The following is a 12,740-nucleotide window of genomic DNA, read 5'->3' as shown; positions in this document are numbered from 1 at the left end:
GCAACCAGGCAGCCGACGAGGCTGTCGCGAGCTGCACTACCCGGAGAATGGAGACTCCATCCCGGGCGGTTCAGCTGATTGGGAGCGTTTCGAGCCACTCAGGTAGACCTGTTTGCCTCTCCAGAGACTTCCCATTGCCCACTGGCACACAGCTGGCTGCGGGGCCTTTGCAAGTATGTATTTCCCCAGTGAGCCTTCTTGCACAGACACTGTGCAAGGTCAGGGAGGACTAGGAGCAGGTCTTGCTAGTAGCACCCTACTGGTGAAGACTTGGTTCCCAGAACTTGTGCTCCTCGCGACAGCCCCTCCTTGGCCGATCCTCTGAGGAAGGATCTTCTGACTCAGAGATGGGGCACCCCTTGGCACCAGCGTCCAGACCTCTGGAAACTCCATGTCTGGTCCCTGGATGGGATCACGGAGGCTCTAGGTGACCTACCTCAAGAGGTAGTCGACACCATTTCTTCGGCTAGAGTGCCGTCCACGAGACAGGCCTATGCCTTGAAGTAGAGCCTGTTAAATCGAGTGGTGTTCTTCTCAGGGTGAAGACCCCGAATTGCCCTATCAGTCGTGCTTATCTTCTTGCAGCAAGGGTTGGAGCGAAGGCTGTCTCCCTCCACCCTTAAAGTCTACGTGGCTACAATCGCTGCAAATCATGACCCCATAGATGGGAGGTCTGTGGGTAAGCATGGCCGGATTATCAGGTTCCTGAGGGAAGCCAGGAGGTTGAATCCTCCACGGCTCCCAACAGTACCCTCTTGGGACCTGTCTGTAGTGCTGACAGCACTGCAGTAGGCTCCGTTGAACCCTTGCCAGCAGTTGTGCTAAAGTTCTTTTATCTATGAAGACATTGCTCCTGCTCGCATTGGCCTCCATCAAGAGGGTAGGGGACCTGCAGGCTTTTTCGGTCGGCGATTAGTGCCTACAGTTTGGGCTCGCGAGTTCCCAGGTACCACTGAGGCCACGGCCCGGCTCGTGCCCAAGGTTCCCACTACCCCTTCAGAGACCAGGTGGTGAACCTTCAGCGCTGCCCCTGGAGGAGGCAGACCCAGCCCTGGCGTTGCTTGTCCCGTCCGAGCACTCCGATGCTACGTTGACCGGACACAAAGCTTCAGGACCTCAGTCCAGCTCGTTTGTCACAGAGGCCGGCAGAAGGGGAGTGCCGCCTCCAAGCAGAGGATGGCTCACTGGATAGTGGGCGCCATTACCTAGCATACCAAGCACAGGGTATGCCCTGCCCCCTTCAGGTTGCGGGCACACTCAGCAAGTGTTGCATCGTCCTGGGCGGTGGCTCGTGGCACCTCGCTGACAGATTGTAGAGCTGCGGGCTGGGCGACCCCCAACACGATTGCTAGATTCTATAGCCTACGTGTGGAACCGGTATCCTCCTGTGTTCTCACCTCAAACTGGTAGAAGCACTGAGAGGCCCGGTTTGGGTCGGCTTGTTAACCGCTCCAGGCGTCCATACAGTAGACCCTGTCGAGCTCCTCCATTCCCCTCGGCAGCCAGATGTTGCGGAGCATCCGGCGCCAGGCCCTCTCGATGAATCCGTGAGAACCGGTGAGGGCTGGGAGCCATGTAAAGTACCCCAAGAGGACTTTATGTGTGTATTTCCACGGCATAGCCTTAGAGCCCGTGTTTCCCGGCAGACCTTCTGCCCGTCTAAGAGGGTTCAATCACCTCCAATTTTCCATATGCAAACTGAAATACTGTCCATATGCGTATTCGTTCCGAGACCTCCTACGGGAAGGCTGGACTTCCGCCGTCCTGTTCACTAGAACGTGGGGCGTTTCCCAATGTTCCAGTCTTACGAATGGGTAGTGTTACAAAAGTAGCTGGCTTCTTGTGGTTGAGCCCGGCCTACGCCGATAGACTGAGGGGCTTGTGGGCTCCCACAGGACACTGGAAGAGGCAGCGTCCATGGCGTTTTGGTAGGGATCCCAATTCGTCGGTCATCCGGCGTGACTCGAGTGACCGACTGAAAGGAGCGTCTCGGTTACGTATGTAACCCTCGTTCCCTGAAGAAGGGAGCGGAGGCGTCGCGTCCGTCGCCACGGTGCTGCACCTCTGCTGAAGGGCGGGTCACTAGCTCGGCTCCTCAGCGAAAACCTGAATATGCGCTGCACCCGCTGCTTATTTATACACGCGCTGTGATCAGCGGCAGCTGGATGCGATTAGCGCATGCCAATCTTCAATTGGCTTGTTTAGATACACTCGAAGTAGATTGGTCTCTCGAAGCGAGATCCCAATTCGTCGGTCATCCGACGTGACGTCTCCGTTCCCTTCTTCAGGGAACGAGGGTTACATACGTAACCGAGACGTTCTGAATTTCTACATTGAGCTGTTGTACATTTATCTACTGAGAAGCAGCGGTACTCACTCTCTAGTCTTGTGAAAGTTGCAGCGCATCAGGGGGATTTTGATGACCTGGTCTCTGACTCCCACAAATAGCTCACTGCGGCTGTGAAGTATGAGCAGGCTGCGGATTGGCTGTCTCTTCTTTGGGGGGAAAAGCTCAATCTCATCCAGCAAACAGCTGCCCGTGGTCTGGTTCAGCGGAGAGAGCACCTTCTTAATAGTGCCGTAATCTAGAAAGCAGAAAGAGAAATTTGAGAAGAAGAGAGGAGGGGGGGAAGCGAGGAATCAGTTTAGGTGATCAAGTGGGGCATCTCTGATGACCTGGTGAGATTGAAAGGAAATGATGTCAGAGAAAGCAGCAGTGGAGAATGACCTCAGATCTCTCCTATCACATGAAAATTCTATAAAGTGCTAGTCTGCCACCTGGGCTGTCAACTTAAATATGGATGTGCTATTTGGATCAGAAAGGGCAAAGAGGGCGGACTGACTACTCTCAGAGAAGATTCATTATCTTCTCTAAAGGGTGGCTTTTGTGCAGTTGAAAGGAAGGCAGAATTATCGGCTGAATCACCTTTTGAAAGTTGCACATGTGGTCTGCGAGTCCATGGAGGACATTTATTGGTCTCATAATGTCACAAAGAGTGAACTGGATTGGTTTGATAAGCTATTTAATATCTATTTTATCCCGCAGTAGTTGCTGTTATTCTTCTGCTCGCTCCAAAAACGGCCTGTCAGATATTTTTATAGGAGCCATACAACACGTGGGACAATGAACTTTTAGATACTACAAGAGCCACTGATTAGGTCCCTGCTCTTGTCAAAACAGGCTTCAGTGCTCTATTTCATTCCATTCGACTGTAAAATTTCAGCTGCGTTCCTCAAACTTCAAGCTGTTATTGTCTGGCATGAATTGAATTGAGGCTAACTTTATAAACATGGTGCATAAAGGACTGCTTGCCATAGCTGAGGATTTATCTTATAGAGCCTCGCAAATATTTTAATCTGTAATGCACGTCATTATCCTGTAATACATGGCAAGTGACTGCGATGCTGAGCATTAAATGATTAATGCATCATTTACTCATCCTCATCTTCTTCCAAATGTGTATGACTTGCTTTTTTATTTTGGAACATCAAAAGACAGATTAAAATTAATTAATTAATTAATTTAAAAAACAGTTTTACATACAATTAAAATTAATGGGGATTTTCAATCTTCAAAAATTCGCAAAGACGCTATATAAAAGTATCATAAAAGTGATTCATACACAATATTTGTAATATGAGGGCATTGTGTGAAGAACTAGAGTTGTCATATAATTAATGTGACTAATCGCATACAAAATAAAGTTTTTTGTTTACATAATGTATGCATGCGTAATGAGTATATGTACTCACGATTAATCATTTGACAGCGCTATTTTAAACTATTAAAAATTTTTTTCAAATTAAAACTGAAACGAAGATACCAATATAAGATGGTAACAGAAGTCAGAAATACTGCCTTGGCGACTAATTCAAACTTTACTATAACTAAACCTGATGTGAAAATAATGAATAAAATATACAAAATAAACATTAATACTAAATTAACAGAGTGAAATGAAAGCTATTGATATAGTGGTCTGAAAATATTTATACCTAATTATAATCTATGAATAAATCCTTCTTTTAAAAGAAGAAGTCAAACCATTTAAAAAAAAAATTCCTTTTAAGTTATAGAGGACTTGGTTTATGGAGAATGGATTTTTTAAGACTGGGAGCCATTTGTGAGCATTCAAATTCTCATTTTTCTGTGCCACAAAGAAATAAAGTCATACAGGTTTGAAATGACATGACATTTTTGACAATGACATTTTTTTGGGTGAACAATACGTTTTATTCTTTTTTTTGCTACTCCATTCCTTTATTCCCTCACTGTCAGACTAGAGAGACATTGTGAATGCTCTTAAATCAGCATGAGGCTCTGACTTTCTCATAATCGAAAACAGTTGGCGTATTCCAGAAATAAAACCAAAGTCACGCTGCTCTCCCAATTAGCAGCTTTTAAGCCCTGACCATCCTGTGTGTTTATGTTATACAGTTTAACAAGTGTCTCCTTCCCTTTAACAAGTGTTTATTTTACACCTTTCTTTAACAACAAGTGTTCCTGTTATTTAATTTCTGTTGACAGGTAACTAGATGTTCAGTGTTTTTCAGCTGTGCACAGGCCAGAGCAGACAGACTTGGAGATTTCCAGCGCTCTGGTGTGCATCTGGATAGCAAATGACAGCTTACAGTACATTTTTTTCCCTATGTAAGCACATGCTGCCTTTGATGTTTTATCGCTGCTATGTGTCTAATGCCTTTATTCAGCCTGGTGTCCAACTGTTGCTTGCTTCAAAGACCAATGATTCAAGTGGACCACCAATTACTAGAGTCAGTTTTCCCCTGTGCCTCCCTTATGGCTATGCAGAAGTCTTCACTCGACAAAGTTCTGATGGTAAAAGTAACATTCTAATAAGCTGTGGGTTTAATGAGAAGTCGGCCACCTGGGAATCTCTGACTACTTTCATATTACAAGCTTTAATGTTAATTTCAGATTATTTTTTTTTTTCACAGATCTATCCAATATTTATATTCTTGTTTGTTAGAGACCCATATCTGTTTTCAGTGTGAATTGACTGACAGACTTGTGTGCTTACATTACTGTTTAAAAGTCTGAGATTGTGTTAAAATAGTCTCATGGGCTCACCAATGCTGCATTTATCTGATTAAAAATACAAAAAATACAGAAAAAACTAAGATGTTATTACAATTTAAAATAACTATTTTCTATTTGAATATATTTAAAATTGTATTTTTTTATTGTGATACGATTGCTTAATTTTTAGATTTGCTGCTTAAACAATGTTGAAAATAATTACGTTCATTAATATTTTTTGTTGAAACTGTGATACCTTTATTTGAAGATTTTTTGATTAGTAGAAAAATTATATTATTTAAAACAGATATATTGTAATTTAATGCATCCTTGTTGAATAAAAGTATAAAAGTATATATATATATATATATATATATATATATATATATATATATATATATATATATATATATATATATATATATATATATATATATATATATATATATATATATATATATATATATATATATATATGTGTGTGTGTGTGTGTGTGTGTGTGTGTATGAAGAAAAAAACCCCTAAAATTTGTCAATTGTTACTTTGTGTCTTTTTTTCCTCTTTATGAATTATCTTTTTCTATTTTTGAGGCGGAAATGAACTTCTATACTAATCAGATCACTCACTACACGCTTCTGCCACAACTAATGGACTGCATTTGCAATTTTGCAAAAAGTAGTGTGCTATTAGTAGAGCATCTTATGCTGCAACTACATTAACCTTCATCAGTAACGTATATCTAATGTGCTGCTTATTGTAGACTGTATTAAATGTGCATAAATGTTAAAACTATATACAGACCTTCTGTTTTTCTATGTAAAGCTGATGCGGTACTATACCTGTTGCTAGATAAATGATGTGATAGAGCATGTCTTTGCCCTGCACCACATCCACGGCCACATGGGAGAAGCGCACGTTGTCCTCCATGAAGTATGGCACAGGAGCACGGGCTGCACCACCTCGTGCATCAGAATGAACTTCTGGGCGTCCTGCAGATTCCTCTCTGTTAAGTTCACGTAGGAGCCGTAATCTATAGTGCCACACTGAAAAAGAACAAGAGAGATACAAACAGAGAGATGCTGATAAGAAAAAAAAGGATTAACGGTCTGGGAAGAAATACGAAAAAAACTCACTAAAAGCTGTTGGTCTGAAGAACCCATTTGTTGTATGAAATCATGATAATTTCATCCACAGAAAAGGACTTAGAAATCTGGCTAGCAGTTGTTTCCCTAAATTACTGTTTTCCCTCCCTGAAAAAGATTTTTTATGGAAAAAACAAATTAGCTGGCCTTACAAAACCTGCACTCTCTCTTGGATCACATATAATCAACATCAATCAGCTGGAGATCAATGCAGGCATAATTCTACTCAAATGGGGTGCATGTTGGTCTTTCAAAGAACAGAATATACTGTACGGCAAGCCATTTCCCATCAATGCCGGAAGCCATAAATCAGAAGCTCGTAAATCTGGCCTCAACAACATGGACAAATGCTTGATGAGGATGTCACAGCAAACTAGATAAAGTGGGGCTCCTTGTACATCATGAATCCTCGCTTCAAAGAGAAAAAGAACGAAGTGAAAGACTTTCACGTGGACTTCGGAAACTTAATTATCAGGTCGCAGAGATCGGCTTCAATAAGCCAAACGAGAAAGTCTGATTCAGCTGATCCAAAAAAGAAGTCCATGCTGATCAGACGGTTTTTAAAGGGTTTAGATATGGTAGTCAAGTCAATTTAATGGGGTCATTACCAGGCACGCATAGAATCTGCACCCAATTTCATCAAAAAGTGCTGCAGATTTTCAAAGAGTCTGAACACGTCATTCAAAAGCATCTGGCCCTTGTGTGTTTGTTATTAGAGGTGAACTGTAATCAAACTGGTTTTCAAGAGTAAAGAATTTTACCCAAAATCAGCTTGGAAAATGTAAATAAAAAGTCCATCTGGGCCATGTAATGGATCTCACGTTTCTTTAAAACACATTTAACGGCTTTAGATTAAACTTCAGCAATTTAGACACAGATACATTCTTTCACGCTGAGTTTGACCACGGGTTTAGATTTCTGAAGAGAGTCTTAAAACTACGCTCTTCAGAGTCAGTCAATGTGAAGTTTCTGGCAATACTCCACAAGAGATGAATACCGGTTTTATTAGCTCTTATCATTTTACTTGTGCAGCAAAAATGTTATAAGCTGGCAACTTTATTAATAAATTCACAAGCATTACAAAGACATGGAAATGGAGGCAAATTAGCGACCATGAGAGAGACTTGAGGAACCATGATCTGATCCGTCTCTCCTTCGCTATCATCAACAATATCAGACTTGGGTGTTTGTGGGTTTTGGGTAATTGGACAGTGCTCAGAAAAATTTAAATTCACCTCACATATTCTTTTTTTCCAGAGAATAATCACGCAAACACATGAGCCAATAAAACCAAAAACATCAGTCACCATCTCGTTTTAATTGGGCACACATAGGTGGTAGTTGAGGTGAGAAAGTCAATTATTTTTTGGTTGTTTACTGCTGGAGTTCTGCCAGAAAGAGACCTTTTCACAAATACCGCATTATTTGGCATTAAAACAGCAGAGACACAAATCCTACAAATTATTATTGTTATTAAACTAGAATGAATATAGTTTATAATATATGGTGATTTTGACCTGTGCCTCTTCGATTTTCATTTTCACATAATGTGTTAATTTAGTAAATCAGGTTTTATATTACTAACTAATTTTCATTACTTCCTGCAGCATTGTGAAAAAAGACAATTTGTGTGTGTGTGATTAATGTTACGCATGTTGTGTTGCTGACTGAACTCAAGTCAAGTTCAACCCTGTCACCTGTATTATTTTAATAGAAATGATCACAACAGGAAAATTATGTTTTGTTTTTTTTGTTCACCATTTTACTCAAGCTAAACTACTGTCCAAAAATTTGGGATCCGTAAGATTTTTTAATGCCATTAAAAGAAGAAGAAATATAAAAATACAGTTATTATGATAAAAAACAAAAATCTTTTCATATATTTTTCAATGTAATGTATTTCTGTGATACAAAGCTGAATTTTCAGCAGGTTCAGAAATCATGAATGAAGAAACACATTGAAATGAATATTAAAAACATTGAAAATGTTTGTATAATATGCTGTTAATATTATTACAGTTTACACAGTTCTTTTTAGGATTTGGAAAGTTCTATCTTTTGGAACATTATAAATGTCTTTACTGTCATTTACATTTTTTGCAATGAAATTACAAATGACTCATTATATAATTTATTGTTTTCTACTGAATAGAAAAATAACATATTTATGTTACTATTAGAAAATAAAACACTGTTAACAGGGTCTCATCAAATAGTGGAAAATAAAACTGAGAATGACTTCTTGATGAAGGGGATGATCAACATTTTCTGAAGGTTAAGCACCTACTTTTACTGAACGTTTGAGAGTTCTAGGCCTGTTCTGTACCCTATTTGTGGAAAGTGCCACTTAACTTTTAAAGCAGATGGAGCGAATGCATACTGTCCGTAAAAGTGACTGTCATTTTCTGGGTGCTTACCTGAAAGTCAGGGTTGGGATTGGGGTAGGGCAGCCAAGCGGGCGCGAGAGTTCTCCTGGTACTTGAAAGGCCCACTGAACACTTGGGTAATAGCGCTCAGATTGAAGGCGCACACTGCTGATGCGGCAATGCTGTTGCTGAAAACAGAGTCAGATGTAGGCAGTCAGCACACACAAACACTTATATGCAACACTTTTTTTTCATTAAAGCATAGTGGATCATAGTGTGAAAAATGGATCTGTCCATGGCTGACTGTGATACGGATCACACACTACCAGAGAGATAAGGTAAGCAAAAAACTAAACAAAAAAGGCAAATGTATAGTGTTAAAATGATAGTGTCGTTCCAATAAAACAATGCAATTAATAAGGTTTTGCTTAGAGCGCAGATCACAAAATTGAGATTCTGCAGGAAATAATGGGTCATAGGCTCTTAGCATAACAGCTGATATCTTCAACCGATGCAAAAGTTTTACAAGCTGTTAGTGCATAGAAAAGATCCCTAAAGAAGCAAAGACTAAAGACTCAAATCCAAAGAGATATTCTTTATAAAAGTTATGACTTGTCCACACCCTCCTAAAACAGCTCGTTTAAACACACCCCCACTTTTCTACATCACTGTGTGAGGTTTATTTTCATAACAGCTTCCAAATGTTTACTCAAGGAAAGAAGGTGGAACTATTATTCTCGCTTTAGTGTTGCTGCAGGTGCCATGTTCTGGAGACGCTACTTTGTGCTCCCAAAAAAGGCCATAACTAGAAATCAGCTGTTAAGCTGTATTTACAACACTGTTTCAGAACAGTTAAACCTGAATATTAGAGTGTGTTCAGCGCATTTACAGAGAACTGATTCCTAAAATGCGTTTTAGAGCGATAAGCTTTCACAAATCTACCCTTTTCAGGAAGGCGGGGCTTAGAGGAGAAACAATAATGTACAGTATGTGGAGAATATTCTGTTTTTAAACTTTAATCACATAGACACATTGCATAGTGTACTTTTAACTAACATCATATGACCCCTTTAAGGCGAGGCACTGCAAGTTAATAGCGTAAAAAAAATAACTAATATTTATCACCTTACTCACCTAGTTGATTGATTACATTGACAATTGCAAAAATGTTTTACATTACAAGTTTTTCTAAAATATTATATTTAAATATGTAAATTATGCATTATTTAATTATATGCTAATTTGCATACATTTCTAGAACAAAAATCTAAACAATGGATGAAGCCAGTTTCAAAATTCTTATTTGATTTTTTGACATAGAGTCATTTTAAGAAAAAAATATGTATTGTAATTTAAATCTGATAAAAATTGAGAATCTATCTATTTGAATCTATTTGAGTGTTATCAAACAAACACTAAACAGTGTCTTTTGGATGTTTTCTTTCCACTAGTTCATATTTTATGAAAAACCAAAAGCCCAAAATCTCAAATTTGATGCATGCATGAAAAACAGGGTTTTTGCCTTTTAAAGTGTTGTGATCAAAAGGTGCTTTACTCACACATTGGTAGTGAAAATCCGTAGAAAGCTCGAGTTCAGGCAGGAAAAAGGTTCCCTGCAGCTCGTTGTAGTTGAATGGAATCTCGCCCGGCCGTGAGCAATTAAGTCTGGCCTTCATGAAGGTGGTCCAGGTGTCCTCCAGCAGAAAACGGCCCCGATGTCGTTCTTGCGAACCGCACGAGCGGCGCGAAAACACCGTCCGGCGGCAGTCGTGCTCCACGGCATTCTCACGGAAGAAGAAGTAGGTGAAGTTGCCGATGTCATAGGAGGAAACGAAGTTGGGCTCTGAGTTTGACAGAAACGGGGGACAGATGACAGTGATTAATAACGGATTGCACATGGAGCAGAACCGCTGGCCCATCGAGATGCATTTATTAATCTTATGCTTAGGTAATGGACAAAGTCATTTGTCATGGGAGAAGAGAAAGGTTACGGTGAGAAACGATCAAAGCGAGCTTACTCGTTTAATTATCGTTCTCCATTCAAAACAGACGAACACATGAGCCTCTCAAAGGCAAAAAAGAGAAACAGGCATGGCCAGCTTCGTAAGATTCAAAAGTGAGGAGGTGGATGTGATTGACAGCGAATTCATTTTCTTTTGTGGTGAGGAGCTTTGCACATTTGCACAACATGAAGGAGGAAAAATCAATTGGAAAAAGTTAATGCAATGTAAATGTAAATCAGGTGAAATTCTTCTCTGTCAAGATTTTCTGATAATAATTTTTAAACCCATTAGCTCAGGCAGTTTTTTTTTCCATTTTAGCATTGATGTTTAGGTTTGGAGAAAAGATTGAGGTCTACAGTTAGGGATACTAACCTTTGTTTTGAGAAATATCTCAAGTGTTTTTTTATAGTGTTCTCAAACTATTAATTGTGATTAATCGCATCCAAAATAACAATTTGTTTATATAATATACATATGTATATGGTGTATATTTATTATGCACATGTAAATACACACACATACAGTATTTTTTTGAAAATGCTTACATGTGTATCTCTCTCTCTCTCTCTCTTATATATATATATATATATATATATATATATATATATATATAAATATTTAATCTATAAACATAATGTTTTTCTTAATTATATATAAATGTATACATTTATATAGAATAAATGTATCTATTATATATGTTTATACATACAGTACATACTGACCATATAATGGAAGTAAATTGTGACTAAAACTGTTGGTTACCAACAATCTTCAAATGATCTTTTGTGTTATACAGAACATAAATGAAGTCATTCAGGATTGCAATTATATGATTGTGAGTAAATGAGAGAATTTTGTTTTTGTGCCAAAATCTAATACAATAATGCAGGAAAAATAAGCCAGCTGGACACAACAGATGACTTAAAGTAAAGTTAAAGTTCATTTATTGTAGTGTTGTTCATCGTTTTTATGGATGACTGCATGTTGCACATCCCACTCATGTTGGCATATGCTCATTTGTCTGCATTCAAAAATATGACTGATGTTATACCAAAGCACAGCAAAACTTTGCCAGATACCATCTGAAGTCAACATCAAACAATCCAGCGCTTTCTCATCTGTTTGAAAGGATCATGAGTGCATTTATTTTACTTTTGCAAAATATACATTTACTTGTAAAGCTGCACTTGCATTTAGCTTTGTTCTTGCAGATGTTTGAACCCTTATCAGAACAGACACGCAGCCTATTTTGTAAACCACCCATTGAGAACAACTGCATTAATTAACCAAGCAGAGCTCTTCACAGATGTGCTACTTAAACTTACATCTCACCCCCCCAACCCAAAAAAATGTCATCATTTGGACCCCCTTTTGTTGTTCGGAACTTTATATATATGGAACACAAAAACCAATGTTAGACATAATGGTAGAGATTGACTCCACAACCAGCCGCTTTTATTACATCTTTTTTTCAATACAACAAAAGTGACCAGTTATTGAAGCTGCCATTCTGCCTAATATTTAAATGTGTGTTAAAGAAAGAAATTCAAGCAGTTTTGGAATGACATGAAGGTGAGTAAATGATGCCAGAATTTCCATTTTTAGGTGAACTACACCTTTCAAGAAACAACATCTGCCACATTTTCCAATTAGTCACTTGATTGCTAATAATGACTTCTCGTGATGTCATAATTGAATGAAAATATATTTCATACAATACCATTGAGCCATTTGGAGTTGTATTGGCAGTGCGCAGAGGTGGAAGTCCTCCCAGGCTGCGGTAGATTGCGGGTCCCTGCCGGAGAAGTCCATGGCTGTGGCAGCATACAGCTCCCCGCTGGAAGTTATGAGGGCAGTGGAATTATGCAGAGGGTTATAGGGGCACCGTGCCATCCCACTGATTTGATCATGGACCTCGGTCAGGTTATTCAGCTGTGAAACAGAGAAACAGAGATTGAATTCAGACACCTGGAATTCGTATACCTGAATGGTATATATCTTAGTAAATACCAACAGGATACAAAATTGAAAAAATACATTCTAGCCAGACCTTAAATAATTTTGAAAGCACTATTAGTTTGTTTTGAGTATGAACACAGAAATACGTCCAAACATTTCCACGGCTGAAAATCTCAAGATGTTCTAATTTTTGTTTACGCGAGGTGCTGATGTGGTAGTGAAAACTATTTCA

The 12,740-nt window shown here is 39.3% G+C and overlaps 1 pseudogene; it reads right to left on the bottom strand.

The window, feature by feature from the left end:
• LOC122330220 overlaps positions 1 to 12,740 on the bottom strand; it is a 135,998-nt pseudogene that overhangs the window by 46,471 nt on the left and 76,787 nt on the right.

Source organism: Puntigrus tetrazona, chromosome 24 (assembly GCF_018831695.1).
Source record: "Puntigrus tetrazona isolate hp1 chromosome 24, ASM1883169v1, whole genome shotgun sequence".
NCBI lineage: Eukaryota > Metazoa > Chordata > Actinopteri > Cypriniformes > Cyprinidae > Puntigrus > Puntigrus tetrazona.
This window is presented reverse-complemented; position numbering and strand designations above follow the sequence as displayed.